This window comes from Rosa chinensis, chromosome 5 (assembly GCF_002994745.2).
Source record: "Rosa chinensis cultivar Old Blush chromosome 5, RchiOBHm-V2, whole genome shotgun sequence".
NCBI lineage: Eukaryota > Viridiplantae > Streptophyta > Magnoliopsida > Rosales > Rosaceae > Rosa > Rosa chinensis.
In genome coordinates, this window is record NC_037092.1 from 39,098,320 (window position 1) to 39,119,845 (window position 21,526).

The window sequence follows — 21,526 nt, forward strand, 5'->3', positions numbered from 1 at the left end:
AGTGATCGATTGTTGTGAATTTAACTTAAATGTGGACAAGCATGAAATGGCTAAATGTGTGGAGAAGATTAGTGTTATTAGTTAAAATGATGACGGAGTTTGAGTTTGTCATATTGTAAATTAAACGGTTGTTGTGAAAGAAAATAACGAGCTTGAGTAATTACCAATGTTGAGTGCAAATGAGTAATGAAAATGGTGGATTTTATTTGTTTGAGCTAAATTAGGATATTGAATTAATGTTCATGAAATAAGGTTAAAAATCGGAGTATTCTAGTGTTGTCATATCCTGAAGTTATCGTAAGAATCAGATAATTCGGGAATGATAATTACTATTTATTAGCTAGTATTTAATGATTAAGTAAAAAGGGTTAAACCGGTTGACTTGGAATACATTAAGAAAATAAGTATAATCACCATATCCCGAAAGGAGTTTGAAAGGCGAAATCATTCAGGAATGGTAATTATTATTTAATTGCTTAAGGTTTAAAAGCTAAATAAAATGAGGTCAAACCGGTTGACTGAAATTTTAACATGGAAAGAAGTGTGATCATCTCTCGAATGAGCTTACTATGTTAAGTGAATTGTTCGGGAATGGTTACCATTAAATATCGATTCAGAATAAATTGGCGACTCATAAAGAAATTGAGCAAATGAGTTATGAATTGAGTACTTATCGGATTTAGTTTTTGTTAAAGGGCTCCAGCGTGTGCATTTGGATTTGGACAAATGATCGAAAGTCGAGAACGAACCTGAATGTGGACGAGCACTCCATATCCAGGTAGGGTGAGCTGTCTCGTCCTTATTAGATGCTTTTCTATATGTGGAATGCTCTAGTATAATAATATGTTGCCTGCAAGTACGTTTTTGGTTTTTCATTAGTCAATGCCTCATGATATCCGTGTTTCCATAACTGATAATTGTTTATTGCGAAAACTGAGGCTAGACTTGCATGTGGAGATACTGTACCCATCGTATGTTTGTACTTGTGACCTAAAAGTGAATGGGACCTAGACGCGTAGATTCCTAGGGATTCCATGGTGTCGATAACCGTGAACCTCCAGAGGGGGCTGTGCTCTTATGTTTGTCGAGGAAGGGTGAGTACCGATAGTGAACCAGTCGTAGGAGACTCAAGGCCAGGAAATGGACACTTTCTCTACTTGTAGTCACAAGGACTACAGAGTAGTTGGCCAGTTCTCGAAGGATGACGAACCGGGTTGGTCACCGATTTGTTTGAGTTTAGCCAACAGGTAAGTATCTCGAAGTTCCAAGTTGTGTGAAGCATGCTGCATATATTTTATAAAAGAGAACAAATGTTTGCGGTTGCCTCTTTTTAAAGTATTTTCAATAAACGTGCACAATATTATGTAGTAAATATTTTCAAGTATATTATCTTTCAAACCTGGCATGGTTGGGTCAGCCCCTACTGGGCATGCGAGGATGAAAGCTCACCCCTACAACAGCGTGCAGGTTTTGAGTACGTGGCCGGGGAGCGTACAAAGGATGCATATGACCCGGCATGACACATTTCTCTTTGACTTTATTAAAAGAAGGTTTTGGTCCCTTATCAAATTTTAAAGTGACTTATTTATTTATTTGTTTCCTACTTGTTTATTTACAAAATTTTAGGAGATCCGCAACCCTGGGGCGCGTCTCTCATACTTATATTTACTTAGTGATTTGTTATTTTCCAAATTGGGCTCCTATTGTAAGCCCAAATCCTTTAGCCCACTCTAAATTCCGCTTTTGAAAATATGTTGTTTGGTTGCTAGAATGATTTGTCTAAGAAAGTGTTTTGTAAACCAACAATCTAAACCCAAAAGGCCTTGCGATTTCGGGTTGGTGAGTTATCGGGATGTCATTCGTGATAAGCCTCATCAAAAAGCCCACGAATCAAGTGGGCCAATGGAGGCCCGCCGACCCGGAGGGCCAAAAGCCCAGTCCGACCAGTCAAAAAGCCCGCAAAAGCCCTCCTTGGTGGGCTGAGGGCCGGCCAGTCAAAAAGCCCCCAAAATCCCGGCCCGGCCCATAGGTTCGACCCGCCGAAAGCCCGCTAGGCCCGGCCCATAAAAGCCCGTAAACTATTATATATATATATATATGTATGTTGATGTGCTCATATTTTCTTAGTTCTTATATTTCCATACCTCTTTCTCTTGGTATATATGTTTAGTTCTCCTTATTTATGGTTCATTTACGTTAGTTTAGTGTCTTTGTAGGTGTGTTTCAAAGAAAGAAGAAAAGAAGCTAAGCTAAGCTAACTAACACATAAACTGTTGTGCAGAACACCTAACTTCGCTGAATTACTCGGAATTGCTTGGATGGAATTAGAAGCTGTATACTATATGCACTGAAAGCCCCATGTGTCTAGTTTCTAAGGAATTTTACGGTTTGCGATTCCAACTTTTCTAGAAGGAGTTATGGCAATTTAAGTGAAGGCAGTTCATCTTGGACTGGAATCTGCAATATCTTTTACAAGTTCATGTCTAGAACCTAACTTTGCTGAATTACTGGGAACTACTCAGATGGAATTAGGAGCTGTACCCTATATAGACGGAAAGCCCTATGTGTCTAGTTTCTAAAGAATTTTACGGTTTGCGATTTTGACTTTTCTAGGAGTTATGGAAATTTAAGTGAAGAAAATTCAGCTTGGACGAAGAATCTACAACATCTTTTACAATATGCACGGAAAGCCCCATCTAGAAGGCTTAGCACATATATTTGGAAATCTTCAATATGCCACATCATCATTATTGAAGATCCAGGACTTTTAGACATGTTTATATATGTGTGTGTGTTTATATATATATATATATATATATATATATATATGTTATATATGTGTGTGTGTGTGTGTGTGTGTGTGACTGTGTGTGTGTTTGTGTGACTATGAATTTGTTGTAATTTGGTTTATCGTGAAATTAGAAGTTCTCATACTTCTATATAGAATATGTGCATATATATATTCTAGTATTCTACATGTCATAACTACGGTTGACCAATTCGATTGGATTTGAAAATATGGTGAAATTAGCTAAATTTTTTACCATATTCATAATTTATTATAATAATCTCATCCAACAGTCGGTTTTTCTATTTTATTTGAATTGATAGAGGTTGCCCTTTGGAGTGTATGATATATAAATATAGGTTTATAAGAGTAACTAAGTTTGACCTAGTTGATCAAATTCGAAACGAGAACCGAATTGGCTGGATTTTCTACAATCACCGTAAAACATTACAATCTCTCCATCGAGCAGTTGGTTTATCTGAATTCATTTTCCACTTCATGGTTGCTTTAGAATGAACCTCAACAATTTAAATGCAATATACAAGTCATACAACTTTAGGAGGCAAATTAATATAGGCCAACATCTTTGTAATTAAAATTGAAATTTTTATCTTATGTCTACGCACATCCATGGATGAAATATTTACAGACGTGATGTGAAAAAATAAGCACGTTTCTCGGTCGTCATACCATCGGTCAACCAAGAAAACATACAAGTGACGACGGTTGACCAATTCGATAGAATTCGAAAATATGGTGAAATTGGCTAAATTTTTTACCACACTCATAATTTATTGTAACAATCTCATCCAAAGGTCCATTTTTCCATTTTCTTTGAATTGATAGGGGTTGCTCTTTGGAGTGTATGATATATAGATATAGGTTTATAAGAGTAACTAAATTTGACCTAGTTAATCGAATTCGAAACGAGAATCAAATTAGCTGAATTTTTTAAAATCACCATAAAACATTACAATCTCTCAATCGAGCGGTTAATTTCTCTTAATTCATTTTCTACTTCATGGTTGCTTTAGAATGAACCTCAACAATTTAAATGCAATATACATTATACAAGTCATACAACTTTAGGAGGCAAATTAATATAGGCCAACATCTTTGTAATTAAAATTGAAATTTTTATCTTATGTCCACGCACATCCATCGATGAAATATTTACAGACGTGATGTGAAAAAATAAGCACGTTTTGCGGTCGTCATGCCATCGGTCAACCAAGAAAACATACAAGTGACGACGGTTCACCAATTCGATCGGATTCGAAAATATGGTGAAATTGGCTAAATTTTTTACCACTCATAATTTATTATAATAATCTCATCCAACGGTCCATTTTTCCATTTTCTTTGAATTGATAGGGGTTGTTCTTTGGAGTGTATGATAAATAGATATAGGTTTATAAGAGTAACTAAATTTGACCTAATTGATCGAATTCGAAACGAGAATCAAATTAGCTAAATTTTTTACAATCACCATAAAACATTACAATCTGTCAATCGAGCGGTTGAATTCTCTAATTTCATTTTCCACTTCATGGTTACTTTAGAATGAACCTCAACAATTTAAATGCAATATACAAGTCATACGACTTTAGGACACAAATTGATATAGGCCAACGTCTTTGCAATTAAAATTGAAATTTTTATCTTATGTCCACGCACATCCATCGATGGAATATTTACAGACATGATGTGAAAAAAAAAAAACACGTTTCGCGGTCGTCATGCCATCGGTCAACCAAGAAAATATACAAGTGACGACGGTTGACAAATTCGATCGGATTCGAAAATGTGGTGAAATTGGCTAAATTTTTTACCACACTCATAATTTATCATAATAATGTTATCCAACGGTCGGTTTTCCCATTTTATTTAAGTTGATAGAGGTTTCTCTTTAGAGTGTATGATATATAAATATAAGTTTATAAAAAATATTATCTTTAAAGATTTATTTGTAAATAAAGCCCGCAAGGCCCACCCAGAAAAAGCCCGCAAGGCTTAGCCAGGCTAGAAAAAGCCTGCGAGGCCCGCATTAAATGGATGGGCTTGGATCATTCAATTTACAATAAAGCCCGGCCTGACCCGGCCCGCTACTATTTAAAAATGGAGTAAGGCCCGGCCCAAGCCCGCTACCAATGGGCCGGGCCGACCCGTTGATGAGGCCTAATTCGTGACATGTCGGTTTCTCATTAGCTCGGGGTCGCGACGCTGTGGGACCCCTCTCTCGGGTCACCACAGTTAGGGTCATCATAGCTGTGATATATGAGTATGACTATTTTCTCCAAGCTCGATAGGCATCCTACTTTTATAAGAAGTACGTCGGCAATATCCATATGATTGTTTGTGATGGTGGAGGATGTATATGCTTGACAAATATAAAGCATGTTTTGAATTTTTGTGATAGTACTTGTGGTGGCAGTTGGAGGGTAGATCCATAGATAATGGTAGAAGAATTGACGGTAGCTAGTTGGAAGAGGATAAGCCTTATGATTGTTGCTTTTGCAACGTCGGATAAGCAACATCTGTGGCCTTTGTCTTTGGGTCCATCTTCTACCTTGTATTATGTTGGCTTACTTTGCTAGGCTGTCATTATAGAAGTAAAATCACACTCAAGGACGATTGGCTGAACTCTACAACACCGATGTTATGGTGCCTCCCGTGAAGTTCAATATATAATTTTTATGAAAACTACGAAGAAAGCATTAAGCTTTAATGTGTTTATTTGTCTCATGGTTGATGGGTTGGTAATTACATATAACTTTCGCCTAGTTAATGAAAAGTTAAAGTTTCTGTTAAAAAAAAAGGTTTGAGTATTCAACACGGAGAGTCTGGTATGCCGTATGTCAACGTTAATTTCTATTAAAAAATGTTTTGAGTTAAAGATGGTGTGTGAGGGACATGACCACTATTCTAGTTTGCCAACGTTGGTTGGTTATCATTTAGTACTAATGTGACCCTAGACAACAAGAGGACCACAAAAGTCCACTTGCCAAAAACAGTTACGTTACTGCCTTCCAACCACTATCGCAGCACCATCGCCATCAGTCTAACCACATCATCGACCCGACCACCGTACCTGTTGCCACCATCTGACTAAGCCTCACAACTGCTTGCGTAAAACCTAATACAATGTGTCTGGGATATTCATTCAATTGCTTATCGTAACAATTCCCTTGCTCCAACAGCCAACTACAACATCACTATCAATTCAGAACATCTCCATAGAAAAATTAACAATCCAGCCAATTATGTGATTATCATGATTCCTTGTTATGTTGCAATTCTTCAATGGTGGAGGAGCAAATGTTAATTTGGTGTATGCTATGCTTTGGCCCCAACGAAGCAGCAGAGCTTCATCTAGAACTTTTTGGTGGAGCTTGCAAGGTTGCACGATATTAATTTTGTATTGTCGACATTGAGAAGGAGTTAGCGAATCAACTAAGAAGAAGACTTAATTTTTAATGAACTTTTGTTTCGATGTTAGCTGAATAGTAACACTAACCCAAGTCCCGCCACTGTTAAATCATACGTACACTTGCTATAACCCTCAAAAGTTTAAATTATTGAGCTCGTGTGACTCACGTGCTTTGTCCAAATTAAGTGTTTATACACTTGGTTGTATACTAGAGCTTTCGGTTTGAACAAATATTTTTCCAGTGAAAAAATATTGATACGTACTTTACAGGAATTACCAATCGCTCTATGGCTACAGTTCCAACCCATAGGTATTTAAACATTCCAAACAAAAAAACAGTTGGTTTTCTTTTCTTTGCAAACCTTACTACAACAATGCTGGTAGTTCTCTCCTATTCTTTTGTCATTACACTGGATTGAAAAGGGTAGTGGGAAGTTAATTTGCTTATTACATTCATGTCCTTATTTTTTTTAAATCATTTTAAAATAGGGAAATCATGCAAAGAGTATCTGACCTTTGGTCCACTAGTAACTTCGGTATCTTAATGTCACACCCCTGATTTTTAACACAAATAAAAATCAATATACAATCCCATAATTATATATGCGTGAACGTTCAGACATCAATACAAAATACCTGTAAACTTTTTTCTTTGGGCTAAATACTGTTTAGTACCCTGTGGTATGGACCTAACATCGATTCAGTCCCTCGACTTTCAATTTCATCAAAAACACCCCCGTAATATCTTCTTCTCATCCAATAGGTCCATCCGTACAGATTTCGTTAATTTCAAACGTTAACTCAGTAAAAGTGGGACCCACATGGAAGTCAAATTCCCAAAATGACCCTCTTCTCCTCTCTCCACTCTCCACTTCTGCAAAAACAATTTCTCTCTCTTCTAACATCGACGGAGCTCAGCTTTGTCCATTCTTACTCTAATCTCAAAGTAACCAAAGTTGAGAACTTAGAAATCAAAATGACAATTTGCAATCCCATAATATCTGCATCTCCTAAACATTTTACGGAGAGACAAGCCAAGCTAATGAACATGGATATTTCATACCCCCATAAACTACAGAACTCAAAAGAAGAACAAAAAAATAGAGTATCTGCATAACCAAATGACCATAAGATTAACAGGAGATTTGCTCAGTGAACCACTCCATGACCTGAATTGGTGCCTTGACCAACTCCAGAGCCAACTTCACCGGCAACTCCTATACCACCGCCGTGCTCATTGGCCATCGACGAGTCTAGTCCAGCCCAACCTCCATGAAGTCTGACAATCAGTGATCCAGAGCCATCAAAGCACAAGGAACAGACAAAAGCACACAACTTCTGATTGTGCAGGAGCCCTAGCCCTAACCTTGACCCTACGCTCCGGCGCGGTGAGGCTTTGAATCCGGCAATTGAAGATGAGAGAGAGGGCGGAGTTGGAAGAGATGATCGGAAGGCGAGGGAGGAGAGCGTGGAGTGTTCGGATTCGGATCGGGTGTTGGGATCCACGGACAGGTTGGGACCCGACCCGGAGACGGTGCAGAAGCAGATCAAGGTTGCAGAGTTCAAGGTGATGGATGCGATCTACGCTGGATCGGGGGCTTATTATGCTTCTCCGCCGTCGAGCTCCATTCCGCTGCCGGCTTCTTTGGCTAAGTACGGTGCAGCGACCAGCAATCTGCGTCGGCTGCTGCGTCTCGATTTGGTGTGAACACGTGGCCCTCCGACGATGATCGGAGAGTGACCGGAAGGCTGATCCTGCGTGGTTGTTTGATCGGATGGCGGAGACAGTGGAAGATTGAAATCAGTGGCTGATGATGATGATATGTTCGAGCTCTCCTTGATCCTCCAACAATGGCATCACCTCAGGCATCCATTTCAGTAGCAATTTCACCTCCGTCAATGTTAGAAGAGACAGAAATTGTTTTTGCAGAAGTGGAGAGTGGAGAGAGGAGAAGAGGGTCATTTTGGGAATTTGACTTCCATGTGGGTCCCACTTTTATTGAGTTAACGTTTGAAATTAACGAAATCTGTACGGATGGACCTATTGGATGAGAAGAAGATATTGCGGGGGTGTTTTTGATGAAATTGAAAGTCGAGGGACTGAATCGATGTTGGGTCCATACCACAGGGTACTAAACAGTATTTAGCCATTTTTCTTTTTAAACCAATTACATATTGATGCCCTGAACCCACTGTGACAATATTGACCCGCTCCATAGAGTAACATATTACATAAGCTTACGAATTAAATTGTCAACAACAAAATAAAACGTAAATGCTGCTAAGAGTAACTATACAACGGAAGTCCTTATCAATGGTAAAGTCACAAAGATGGCTTACTATCGTAAAGCTGCAAAGGCGTTACCTCAACTTCAGGCTCGATTATCCTGACCTGTAAGATTAACCCCTTAATCGTTTGAATAGTGTATCGGGTTGCCACACAACAAACCTAGTAAGCTTTTGCAAGCCCGTATGAGTAAACTCAAAACCACAAAGAAGAAAACATTTCTTAAGTCACCTCAACCTAAACAATGATATGCACATATCCCACACCTACGGCCATCAATTCCATATCCTTCCATATCGTGTTTACGTAAGTCAACTGATGACTAAAGCCTCATGCTCAGATCGTTAATCCAAGCATCCAATTACACAAATTTCAGTCAAACAAGACTTCCTCAAGTAATGTTTGATGTCATCCTAACGCCCTATGGCGAATTCTAGAATCACACTCATTCCCCATTCCCCCCCCCCCCCCCCCCCCCCCCCCCACAGGAGCTTTTGTCATCAACATGACATCAAAGATGAAAAATCAATGAATCACCTTTCTATCCTCACCACAGAGTACAATTCATCACCACTATGGCTCTTAAGATAAATCAAACCATCAATCAGTACAATCAAGAAGAAACAAAGCAATCACATTTCAAAACAAGCAAAACAGTTCATGGTAACCCCTGCATATAATTTAGTTCAGGAGGTCACACTAAGTCAAGCAATTCAAATCATAGAAATCAACGTAATCCCACACTCTGACGTCGGTAGGTAGCCCCGACCATCACAGTAGTCTTCTCGATTGTTGTTAACTTAATAACAATTCAGCTCCGTTATCGAGTAGTCATCACACTGATCATCACACAGATTCCACTGATCATCACCCATATATTTATCATCCTACTGATCATCACATAGATTTCAAGGATCATCACATAGATAACAATTGTCCAGCTGATCATCACATAGATTTTGCCGGTCATCACGCAGATAGTCATTGTCCTACTGATCATCACATAGATTTCAAGGATCATCACGTAGATAGCAATTGTCCAGCTGATCATCATATAGATTTTGCCGGTCATCATGCAGATATCCATTGTCCTACTGATCATCACATAGATTTCAAGGATCATCACATAGATAGCAATTGTCCAGCTGATCATCACATAGATTTTGCCGGTCATTACACAAATAGCCGTGATCCAGCAAATCATCACACAGATTTCACCAGTCATCACGCAGATAGCAATCATCACAAAGATTCATCACATTGATTTCAATGATTCATTACACAGATATTCCTACACAAGCTTTACATGACAATCATCACAAAGATTCATCATACTGATTTCAACGATTCATTACACAAATATTCCTACACAAGCTTTACATGGCAATCATCACAAAGATTCATCAATACATATATATATATATATATATATATTTCAAGTAAATATATATATATATATATATAGTCATTCACTCAAGAATACCACTAATACCAACTATAGTCGTACTTAACCTAATAACTCCAAGACAATAGGGTAATCTTGCTCATAACAAATATCGATCATGCTCATAACAAATATCGTGAGATTTTACTCACCTTTGAATCCCGCTACGTCTTCACGCGAGAACCAAAACAAGCACAATCGCTGCAATCTGTTCAACAAGTCCAACAAGCATCTGAATACAAAGGGTCTTGATTCAGTGCACGAATCACAAAGTGATTAAAGTTCGAAACCCCCGTTTTGAACCCAAATCCCAAAAGTAACCCCAATTGAGGCGAAACTATATTCGAGATCTCCCTAAGTCTCCAGAACACTTCTACGATCGATGTGTCCAAACCACAAGTCGATTGGAAGCTCGAATTCTAACGGATCAAATAAATCAACGGGTATGAAACCATAAAAATCATAACAAATCCATTCTAACTCCAAAATTTGCATATTATATCGAAACGCTCGTATCAACGAGTAGAACATATATAATACCAAAAACAGTTCCCTACATGGTCGGAAAGCCACCAGAACTCCGCCGGCCAAAACTCGTTATTTCCCAAAACTCCCAACATCAAAAAGTTTCATCTAAGCATGCTTGTGAATTTTCATAACTAGCTCGAAGTCAGAAAACAAGCATAAATGATCAAAAACTACCTCACAAGTCGTGGATTACTGTTCAATCCGAGTTGAACCAAGTTTCACGTGAATCGATCCAAACAACCACCAAGGATCGATCAAGGAGTCTTCTCTGAGCTCCCCAAGCTCAGTTTGAAGCCTCACCAATGTCGGAGATCGGAGAACCGATCGGGTCCAAAATCACCTAACTACCTCGCACACGGTGGATATCGTCGCTAGAGAATACCACAGGGAGGAGCGCACAGAGGAGGCGAACTGATCTGGGCTCGTTTGGTGGTCTGCCGTTGCTGGAGCTCGCCGAAAAATCCAGGTCGGATCACGGGGTTCGGGTCGGGTCAGACCCAGGTAAGGAGAGAGAACGGAGCGTTTCTGGTGATTTTCCGAAATGGTGAAAGTAAATGGAAATAGTAGATTTCCAAAAGTGGAAACTCCTATTTATAGAACTTTCCCAAAACTTCCGCAGACCATAACTTTCTCATACGAACTCCGATTGACGCTTCCGCATGTCCGCGGACTCGTATTGACACGTTCTACAACTTTCGTGAATGAAGTTTTCAGAGAAAACCAACGAATAAAAAGTCAACCTTTGCAATCACCCTAAAACCATATTCTTTGAATAATTATTCGCCCGAAACACTTCTGCTCCATCCACGAGCTACGAAATTGTCCAATAATCACAATTTAGATTCCGGAAAATAAATATGAAATTCCGGGGTACTACACTTAAGTTTCAAAAATATTACATTGGTACCTGAGGTTTTTCCCTCGACCCAACTTCAATACCACTCATTACTAACATGGTTAATGGCACTGCCAGGTGGTATATTTTCAAGGATATATTTATCCTTCCATATCTTAAATAGATTTTTTTCTTCTTTAAGCAATTTTTTCCTTTTTCTACAAGTAGCCTACACATTGACTCTGAAACGTGGTTGTTTTGGTAACCCAGAGAAATTGAAGAACAACTCTGCAATTCACCACCGCCACCGTCTTCCACAACTCCTTGAAACTTCTATTCAGGGCCGAGTGTTGGATGTATCACGAGTATAAAAACTATGTGCAAATTTGTGTATGATCATGTGCCCTACTCCTAAGTATAGGAGGTTAAGTTTTAGTATAGGAAAAGTAAGAGTATCGTACCCACGGGATTGAGTAACTCTACCCTAACTAGATCACCACGAAAATAAAACCTAGAAAACACATGCAAGTCTATCTTTTTACAAATTAATAGTCTCGGTCCTTTGGAAGCCAAAACTATCAATAATGATATTTACAATGGCAAAGTTGTGAATCGCTTGGTTGATTTTAATTATTTATAAAGTAAACTAAGTTGCACAAAAATAAACTAAGCTAATAAAAACAAAATATAATAGAGACTTTGATCAATGAGATAAATAGGTTGTAAGGCATCACATCTAACCTCCTTTGTACCAAATCTAAGTAACCAAATCTAATATGTTCATGCCATGAAGGAATCCCCCTCAGTTCTCTTGATTATCGAGTAACCAAGAAACAATTATACTAGAGAATGTATTTAAGCTACACCTTGATTATCAGACATAACTCTCCTACAAACCTTTTAATTTCTACCTATTTCTTGATTATCAGACACAAGTAGACCTATGTAAATGCAAGCTAAGATCCCTTGATTATCGGATACCTAAGCCACATCCACATGGTAAGCCCAATTATAAGGACCCAAGCAACCTTATTTGATTATCACCAGATTACCATTTCTACATTTGCAACATGCTTTAGTTTACTAAGTTTGTCAAGCCTAGCATACTTCCATGAAATTATCAACACTTACCAACCTTAGGTGACAAATCTAAGATGCATAAATGATGAACAATTAAACTAGCGAAGTAGAAATTCATGGCATGATCCATATTAAATTTAACTACATAGTTTGTACACAAATTCGGCTAGGGCTAAACCCTAGCCCCAAATTTATTCTACTCATAACTTATGGAAATATACATAAAAACATTAAAAGAGTTATACATCATAAAAACAAAGAGAAGATGGTGAGAAAAAGTCACAATACCCACAGGTTTGGTGTGTCAATACCAAATGGAGATGAATCAATCCCCCCACAAGCTTTCTAGATGCAAACCAAGAAGATGTAATGCTTCAAAGTATAGTATTTTCAGTTTCCTCAAACCCAAAACACTATACAATTCTACAAACACAAAGAGAAGATGAAGAACAAGGCTTTATGAATCTATCCACAAGTGTGATTGATCAAAAGGTACAAAATCTTTGGTTTTGATTATCAACCAAAGATGCTATACCTCTCTCTCTACACAAAGGCTAAACAAAACTACCTAAACTATCTAAAAGATGAAGAACTAAGAAGAATGGAGAGATAAAGAAGATGAAATGGATGAAGGAAAGTATGAAAAACGTCCAAAGTGAGGAGATGGTGTTTTTTAGGCCAAAAGTGATGAATGGAGGGTGAAGATCAAAGGAAATGAAGTGCTAGATATGATTGACAAATGTGTAAGCACAAAATGTGGATCTAGTATTTAACTCCACATAGAAATGACCTAGAAAGCCCATAGATATTTTCGTGGAGGAGAAAAAGTAAGTGTAGAAGGGTAGTAAGGGTAAAAGGGTCATTGTGTAAGGAAACAAGGTAATAAATGGGAGACAAAGGTATAAGGTGTAAGAATGAGACCACTTGTCATCTTTCAAATTTTGAATTTCAAAATAACTTAGACCTAAACTCTTCCCACCTAAATTCTCTAACTCTAGTCAGCTCTTCCTTGTCCTCCACACATGTTCTTGGCCGAAAATGTCTGGAATCCGGCGTTGACCACTGTTGACCCATTGTTTGTCCGTTTGCTCACTTTCTTCTCCTTTCTTCCTTCAATTGAATCTCTACAGAGAGTTCGGAATTGGCCTTTGACTTCTTCATACCAAATGTTCCTCTATGAGTGTAAATCATCCTGGTAAAATTTGAGAGCTTAATTTGCCGTGGTTTGCCCGGTGGTGCATTTTTTGTCTTTTAGTCATAAATTTGGACTGATCTTTTGAAGGCCTTCTACTCCGAATTAGCTCTTGCACTCTTCATGACAAATGATCCTTAGGATGTCTAGAATGGATCCTTGCTTAGCTCGGATTCTCCTAGACGGAGTAGGAAAATGTGTGAAGATTGAATTTTTTGGGCATTTCCAAGCTTTTCCATTATTTCCTAGCATGATAAGGAAAACATAATAAATATATATAAATAAACACAAAGGTTAAGCAAAGGTGCAATTAGGGGAATAATTACTAGGTAATTATGGACCTAACACCGAGTTGCTGCCTACATTACCAAAGAAGAAGCTCCTACGTACCTAGGTCCAAAATGACAACCAAACCTCTCTGTTGTCTGATTTCCCAAGGTCGAACTCCAATGCCATCGACGCCCTCATGTCGCTTCTGCAACAGAAGCTCAAGGACGACGAGGCACTGAAGATTATGTTGCGGCTACCTCTGTGACTGAGTGGAATCCATTATCATTTGAGGCCTTTTTCGAGAATGCTTTGGAAGAGCCCAACTTTTACAAAGCAATAGTAGATCCCTCTACCTTCGTCCTCTCTCTCTCATCTATCTGGTTATGAAGCAACTTTCATTATGGGTTAGATCTCTCTTTTCTCTCTATACCTAATGCCGATTGCAGATGCCAAGGAAGGTAGGAGACCTTGGATTTCATCGAACATGACAAAATTGTTACATCCGTTTTGGAGCTTCAAGAATCCTCTCTTGGGTAGTACTTGAAACACTCTTAGAATCCTATATCTCTGAAAAATCATGATAGTCTCATTCGAGTTTTGTCATTGTTGATTACTTTCTATTATTTGGGTTTTGTAATGAGTTTTATTGTTAATGTGAGATCTTTCATGAATTTGACAGAAGAAAGCAAGTTGTATTTTGTGTTTAATGAAAGATGGCTGCAACTCTTTTCATTGAGAAGGTTGTCTGCAGTTGTTTTGGTTACAGGGAAAGGGAGAGAGAATGAAGGAAAAGGAAGAAGAAGGAGATGACAACGATTTGGTGCTTCAAGTCAACCAATGTGATTTTGTAAACGCTTTAGTGTTAGCCATTGGATTGGCTAATGCTGATTTGGCAACCTAATAGAAAATTATAGTAGATCATAGCAAAAAACTATATATATATATATATATATATTTTTTTTTTTTTTTTTTTCTTTCTTTTTTGGTAATGGAATAATTTCATTAAGGGACAAGTCCAAAAAATGGCAAAAGCTCAGGCCCAAGATACAAACAGAAAGGGAAAGTTCATTTCCAACTAAAACCAGACTGGAAATAGGGAATGGAAATGCAACCTAAATCTGGAAAGAAAGGGAAAGTTCAATGCTCCACCATGTGAGGGCAAGGCAGCCCATCGTTTCTTAGAACCTGTATCAGGGATGGTGGTGGCTGATTAGCCCATCGTAAAAAGACCCACTGTCCGGATGGCAAGCGCAACTGCGTTATGAGCGATTTGATTTGCTTCACGAGGAACCAGTCTTAGCTAACTCATCCAACTCCATGTTATAAGATGCTAGAGACAAAAAAAAAATGGATTAAGACATGAAAGGACAAAAGTACCCTTCAAAATATGTCAGCTGGCAAACGTCGTAGCAGAGTTAATGGCTCCAGGTATTTATGTTGGATTGTGGTCAATACCTCAGGTACCATTGTGATATTTTTGAAACTTAAGATACCGAAATTACTAGTGGGTCAAAAGTCAGACACTGTTTACAGGATAAATTTTTCAGTGTTGCGGTCAAATTATGTCATCATTCACATGTGGTTTGACTTCCCAATAAGATACATACACGTGTGCAAAATAATACATCAGCCACCAAACAAAAATTTTAAACTTTTCACTGTTTAACAAAGTGTTTTGCCGTTAGCATACATATCAGAAGAACTAAGCAATTGTAGACCTATTACTTGAGATCTAATTACTCTTCAGTTCAATTTCTTTTCATCTTCTCAATCAAAAATCTAATATCCAATCAAAAGTTTTTATTTCTGGGTAGGATTTCAAGAAGCGGATTGAGATTGAGATTGAGATTGAGATCTGGGTTTGATTGATATGGGTTTTAGGCTTTTAGCTTTATTTTTATTCTCATTGCATCAGTTGTCGTTTTCCTTTCGATGGATTTCTCTACCACCGCTTGAGAACTCAAGTGCTCTATCATGTGACAGAATCAAAGGTAAGATAATGAGAAGATGAGAAAGAACAAAAAAAAAAATCTCCAGATTTTATCTTATGAAAAATAAAACTTTTAAAATACAATATAAATATGTAATTCTTAAAGTTTAACATGACAGTGATGTGATTTTTTCAATTTTATGATAACAGCAACAGTTTGTGTTAACAGCAAGAAGTGTAAAGTTTGTTGCTGTGGCTGAGGTGTACTAGTTACACACGTCTTTATTTTATTGGGAAGTCAAGTCACGTGTCAATTATGACATGGTTTGACTGTAGCACAAAAAATTTATCTGGTTGAAGAGTAAAATTTCTTTTGTTAGGAGAATGCAGTTGTCTTATCAGATCACTTCTCTTTATTATAAATAGCATTGATTTTTTTCGTTTTTGATAAGAGGCTTGTGGGATTGACGTGAGGCACTACAACAGAAAGTCTTTTTAGCGACCAAGTTTTTTGCGAGGAATTTATTTTCCTCAGTAAATGTCACTTTTTACGAGGAATATTTCGATTCCTCACTAAATGTCATTAGGTTTTCTGCGAGAAACATAGTTTCCTCACTATACGCCACTTTCTACGACGAATATTTTTGTTCATCACTAAAAGTGACCATTGTTTGGTCTCCTAAATCATCATGTTATTAGCGAGGAAATATGAGACTAGGGTGAGGAATTTTTTCATCGCGAAAACGACATTCAACGAGGAAATAACGATTTCGTCGTTATTAGTTTGGTAGAAAATTATGTAAAACCCGCCAAATTCAATGGTGACAAAATTATGGATTCCTCGCTAAAATCCTGTGTTTTACGATGAACTATTTCCTCGTGAAAAGAAGCAATTAGCGAGGAAATAATGATTTCGTCATTATTAGTTTGGCAGAAAATTATGTGAAATCTGCCAAATTCAATGGCGACAAAATTATGGATTCCTCGCTAAAATCCTGTGTTTTACAATGAACTATTTCCTCGTGAAAAGAAGCAATTAGCGAGGAAATAACTATTTCGTCGTTATTAGTTTGGCGGAAAATTATGTAAAACCCGCCAAATTCAATGGCGACAAAATTATGAATTCCTCCCTAAAAGCCCTTGTTTTATGATGAACTATTTCCTCGTGAAAAGAAGCATGTAGTGAGGAAATAACGATTTCGTCGTTATTAGTTTGGAGGAAAATTATGTAAAACCCGCCAAATTCAATGGCGACAAAATTATGGATTCCTCGCTAAAAGCCTGTGTTTTACGATGAACTATTTCCTCGTGAAAAGAAGCAATTAGCGAGGAAATAACTATTTCGTTGTTATTAGTTTGGCAGAAAATTATGTAAAACCCGCCAAATTCAATGGCGACAAAATTATGAATTCCTCGCTAAAAGCCCGTGTTTGACGATGAACTATTTCCTCGTGAAAAGAAGCAATTAGTGAGGAAATAACACTTTCCTTACTATTAGTTTGGGGGAAAATTGTGTAAGACCCGCCAAATTCAATGGCGACAAAACTATGGTTTTCTAGCTAAAAGTCCATGTTCTACGAGGAATTGTTTTGTCGTCAAAAGAAGCCATTATCAAGGAAAATAATATTTTCCTCGTTATTGGTTTGGCACAAAATTATATAAGAGACCCGCCAAATTTAATAGGGACGAATGAAAGTATTCGTCGCTAAAAGTCTTATTTCATCGCTGATTGATCTCTTTGCCTTTGATGCATTTAGCGAGGATCTAATTGTTTTCGTCGCTATAGGTTTTAGTGGGAAAAAAAATAAGGGAAAAAAATTGGCGGGATTAAAAAAGAAAAAGAGCGGGTAGATTTTTTCTTTTGGTGGGGCAATAAAAAGTAGTAGTAATTAAGATCGTGATAAAAAAAAATAAAAAAAAAACATATAAAAGAGAACTATGACGACAAAACCCTACTTGTTAGTTTCTCCTTATCAGCTCTCTCTCTAAAACTCTCCTCGTGGGTATGTATCTAAAATCTTGTTGTTGTTTTGTTTTGTTTGATTAATCATGGTTTGTTTTGTTGAATCTAATCTTGATATTATTTAGAATTGGATTAATTAAGTTCAATGTCAATGTATTTGTTTTAGAAGTTCTCCTTTTGGTTAATCGATTTTGTTGTTTTCTTGTAGCCTAATTCTTCTTATGTAGGAATTTGTCATAGCTTGAAGATTGAGGATTGATCCTTTATATTTTTTCCGTGGCTTCATACCTTAATTTGTTGTATTCATATGCTAAATATAGATTTTTGGTTTGGTATGAGCCTTGGATTGATTTGTTGCAGCCCCACCCAACGCCTTAATGTGTTTTGTTTGGGTCAATCTGTTGGTAGCTTTTTTTCCCTTTTTTTTCGTATTGCTTTCTGTTCCTTGTTGGGCTCTTTGCCTATCATTCATATGTTTGGGCATCTGGATGATATGATCTTGATTAGGGAAGCAATGTTTATATGTTTTCGACAAAGTTACAAGGACTTTTAGCTGTCTAATAGGCAACCCGATTTCAGCAGAGAGAATATGGGGGATTGATATCTTCACTTTTATTGTTCTATTGTATCCATTATGGGAAGAATGTCTTAATAAGACACATGCCTATTGCTATTCTGGTAAAAACCAATTTGTTTATGGATTGAAACTAATTAAATTGCTTCATGGTTTTGATTTGTTACTGTCAAATCTCCTACTTATGATTTCTCGTTTCAAGATATAGATGATGCTAGTAATTCACTGACATTTAGTATGCAAGAACGCTATGCAGAATTTGTTATCTAATACTATCAGGATAATTATATTTGGAAGTAGAAGGCAAAATTTCACAATACAATTCTATGGCAGGTGATCGAGGGTTCATTGATTACTCTAGATTCCAGAAGGTAGTATAGAATACCCTTTTGATTTCATTAGCTTAATTATGTCAAACTAAAAGGACTTCCATCTCTGTGAACTGTAAGACCATTACTGAGGAAGTGTTGGCTTAGCAGTTAGTTTAAAGTTAAGGATGGAGTTGAGAGTTTAACCAAAGAGCGTAGGAGATTAGTCCTAATTACTTTTTATGGACTAATAAACTTGAAAGCTTCAGACCCTCTTCGATAGTAATCTTAGAGGTTCATCCGGTGAATGATTCTCTTCAGTTTGTCTTGTTGGAAAATTTTGGTCTGCTATAGAGCTAAAGTTAACTTTGTTTAGCACCATAAACCCCACCCTTTTGCAGCAAACGACATGGAGAGTGAGCTCTCTGAATTATTGCTTCTTGTTCTGGTTTAAATTTGGTGATATTGAATCATAAAAATGTAGGCCAAGTGCATGATTGTGTTCTGTTTCATTGTGGCTGGTATCTGTTGAATGCCTCCAACCTGCTTCTCGATGCTGCAAAGAGTATGTTAGTTTTTCAATTACCTTTTGAAGGCACCTAGTTTTAGAGTAAAAGGAACTGGAATTGAATATCTTTCAAATTTGTTTGTTCTAGCCATGTAAGAGAAAATGAGGTGATTCTCTTTATATAATATTAGTCATCTTCTAGTAGATTGAATATGAATATTTTGCAGGATTGCTGATTTTGTGACTGCGAATCCAGATCCGTTAATACCAACGTAAGAATATCACCAAATTTTTGTAAAGTTTAGTTTGCATTATGTGCATTGTGATCATTATTTTGTATTTATCTGTCAAGCAGAAAGCGAAAGAAACGACGATCCTGTTGCTTTTGGAAATAGCTCTGGTACCATCTTCTCTTTACTTTTCATTTCTTGTTTACCATTTTCAAGAGAAATGCTGCTCTACTATTAAGATAAAATTGCTTCAAACAAAGAAATTGTTAGCACTATTGAACTGAGAACAACTTCCCAGCAAAATGTAAAATATGTTATGCTAAAAGTTCATGAAGCATTTGAATTCTTTCTATAGATAGAAATGTGGACTCAATCTTCATCCTTAGTCCTCAATTGTATTTCTGATAGTTATTTCAGTCTTGGGTCATTTGTTAAGGAAGTATGATTTTGATGATGCCTAAAACTTACTGTTATTGATGGAAGTAGCAGTAAAGCTAGAAAACATTTTGTGCTTGGTTCCTAAAATAACAAGATTAACCTTAACATTTGATTAGCAGTATCGTTGGCCTCTTCTTTTCCCTCCTCTGTAATGCAGTATCAAACCTTGTTGGGCTCTTTGCCCTTTTGCTTTCTGTTGTTGTAATGTCAAAAAAAAAAAAAAATTAGAACTCCTGGCTGCTAGCTACCAGCCACCCACTGGCATAGTCACACAGGGTAGTGCAGCTGTGTGTTATATAATATGTATATGTCCATATGTCACTGAACTTAAATTTAATTGCTAGCTATAGCCTCATTCCCAGTTGGAATTGATGGTTGTTTTTTTTAGGGTAGCTAATCCCAATGCGATCAAACATGCTCAGGTCCCATATGTTTTGTTTTCTTCTATATATCCACCACCAATATTGCTGTTCACACCTAGTCGAAAAAAAATATATTGCTGTTTTGTTTTCTTCTATTATTCTGAATAACTTCTAGAGAGAACCTCATAATATATATATATATATATATAGCAGAAAGTTGTTCGATGTTTGCTTTAGATTGGGGCTGTGTTTTTGCTTCATGAAATTGTCTTGCTCTTACTATTTTGAGAAGCAGTAATCTTACTCTTGAATTTATTTCATGTACCGGATGGTGTCCAACTTAGATAGAAGTTAAGATTTGGAGAAGCCAATGATTATTGCTACAACAATCGGGCTAAGTGATATTACAATGTCAACAAATATCCATGAGCCTCCTATAGGTACGCATTGTATTATATTTGCTATAATTAGAGAACAAATTATTTAACTAACTAATTAAAACTTGTATATTAAAGGTCCAGAAAGAGAAGTGCGACGAAAGACAAGACGACTGAATTATGAGAATTTGCATACCCAGCTTAAGGCTAAGATATCCATCACTTTGGTACAATATAATGGAAGGCCCACAGCTCCATATGCAGAATTATTCTTGAATTATATTAGCTTAATAGTTCGGAACTTTGCACCTATGAATGTGGAAAAATGGAATGACATCGAATCAGTTGATGTGACTAAGATGATTGAACGAATAACTGTGAGTGATAAATTTTTATTTCTTAACATTTTACATTTTTTATACAAGTACAATATTTTGTTTGAAATGAGTTTACTAATGTATATGCAGAGCAAGTTCGACATTAACATGTCTCTTCCTTGGGTTAAGAGATATATAAACAAAATGTGTATGACGGCATTCTTTAAATTCCGTTATAGCCTAAAGAAGTATTTTGAGAAATTCCCAACAGTGAATGAAGCATGAGAAAACAAGCCTAAAGCAGTTAAAACTCAAGCAGAATGGGATTTTCTGTGTGCTCGTTTTTCCAGTGAAGAATTACAGGTATCTTAATAGCTATTTCTAATGGCAACTTGATTGGTTTTTAGATTGTAAACCAATTTATTCATATATTTTTCTTAGATTTGATTAATAAGAGAAATTGAAGGGAAGTATTCAAAATTAATCATTTGATTTGTCAAACTTTTTAGATGAACTCACAGGATGCTGAAAACAAGTTGCATTTGACATATCACCACAATGCTTGGTCGAAGTATTTCATATCCCATGAAGATGAGATTGTAAGATTTGAAGAACTGAAGGAGCATGCCAAAATATTTGAAGAATTGAAGGAGGATGCCAAAAGA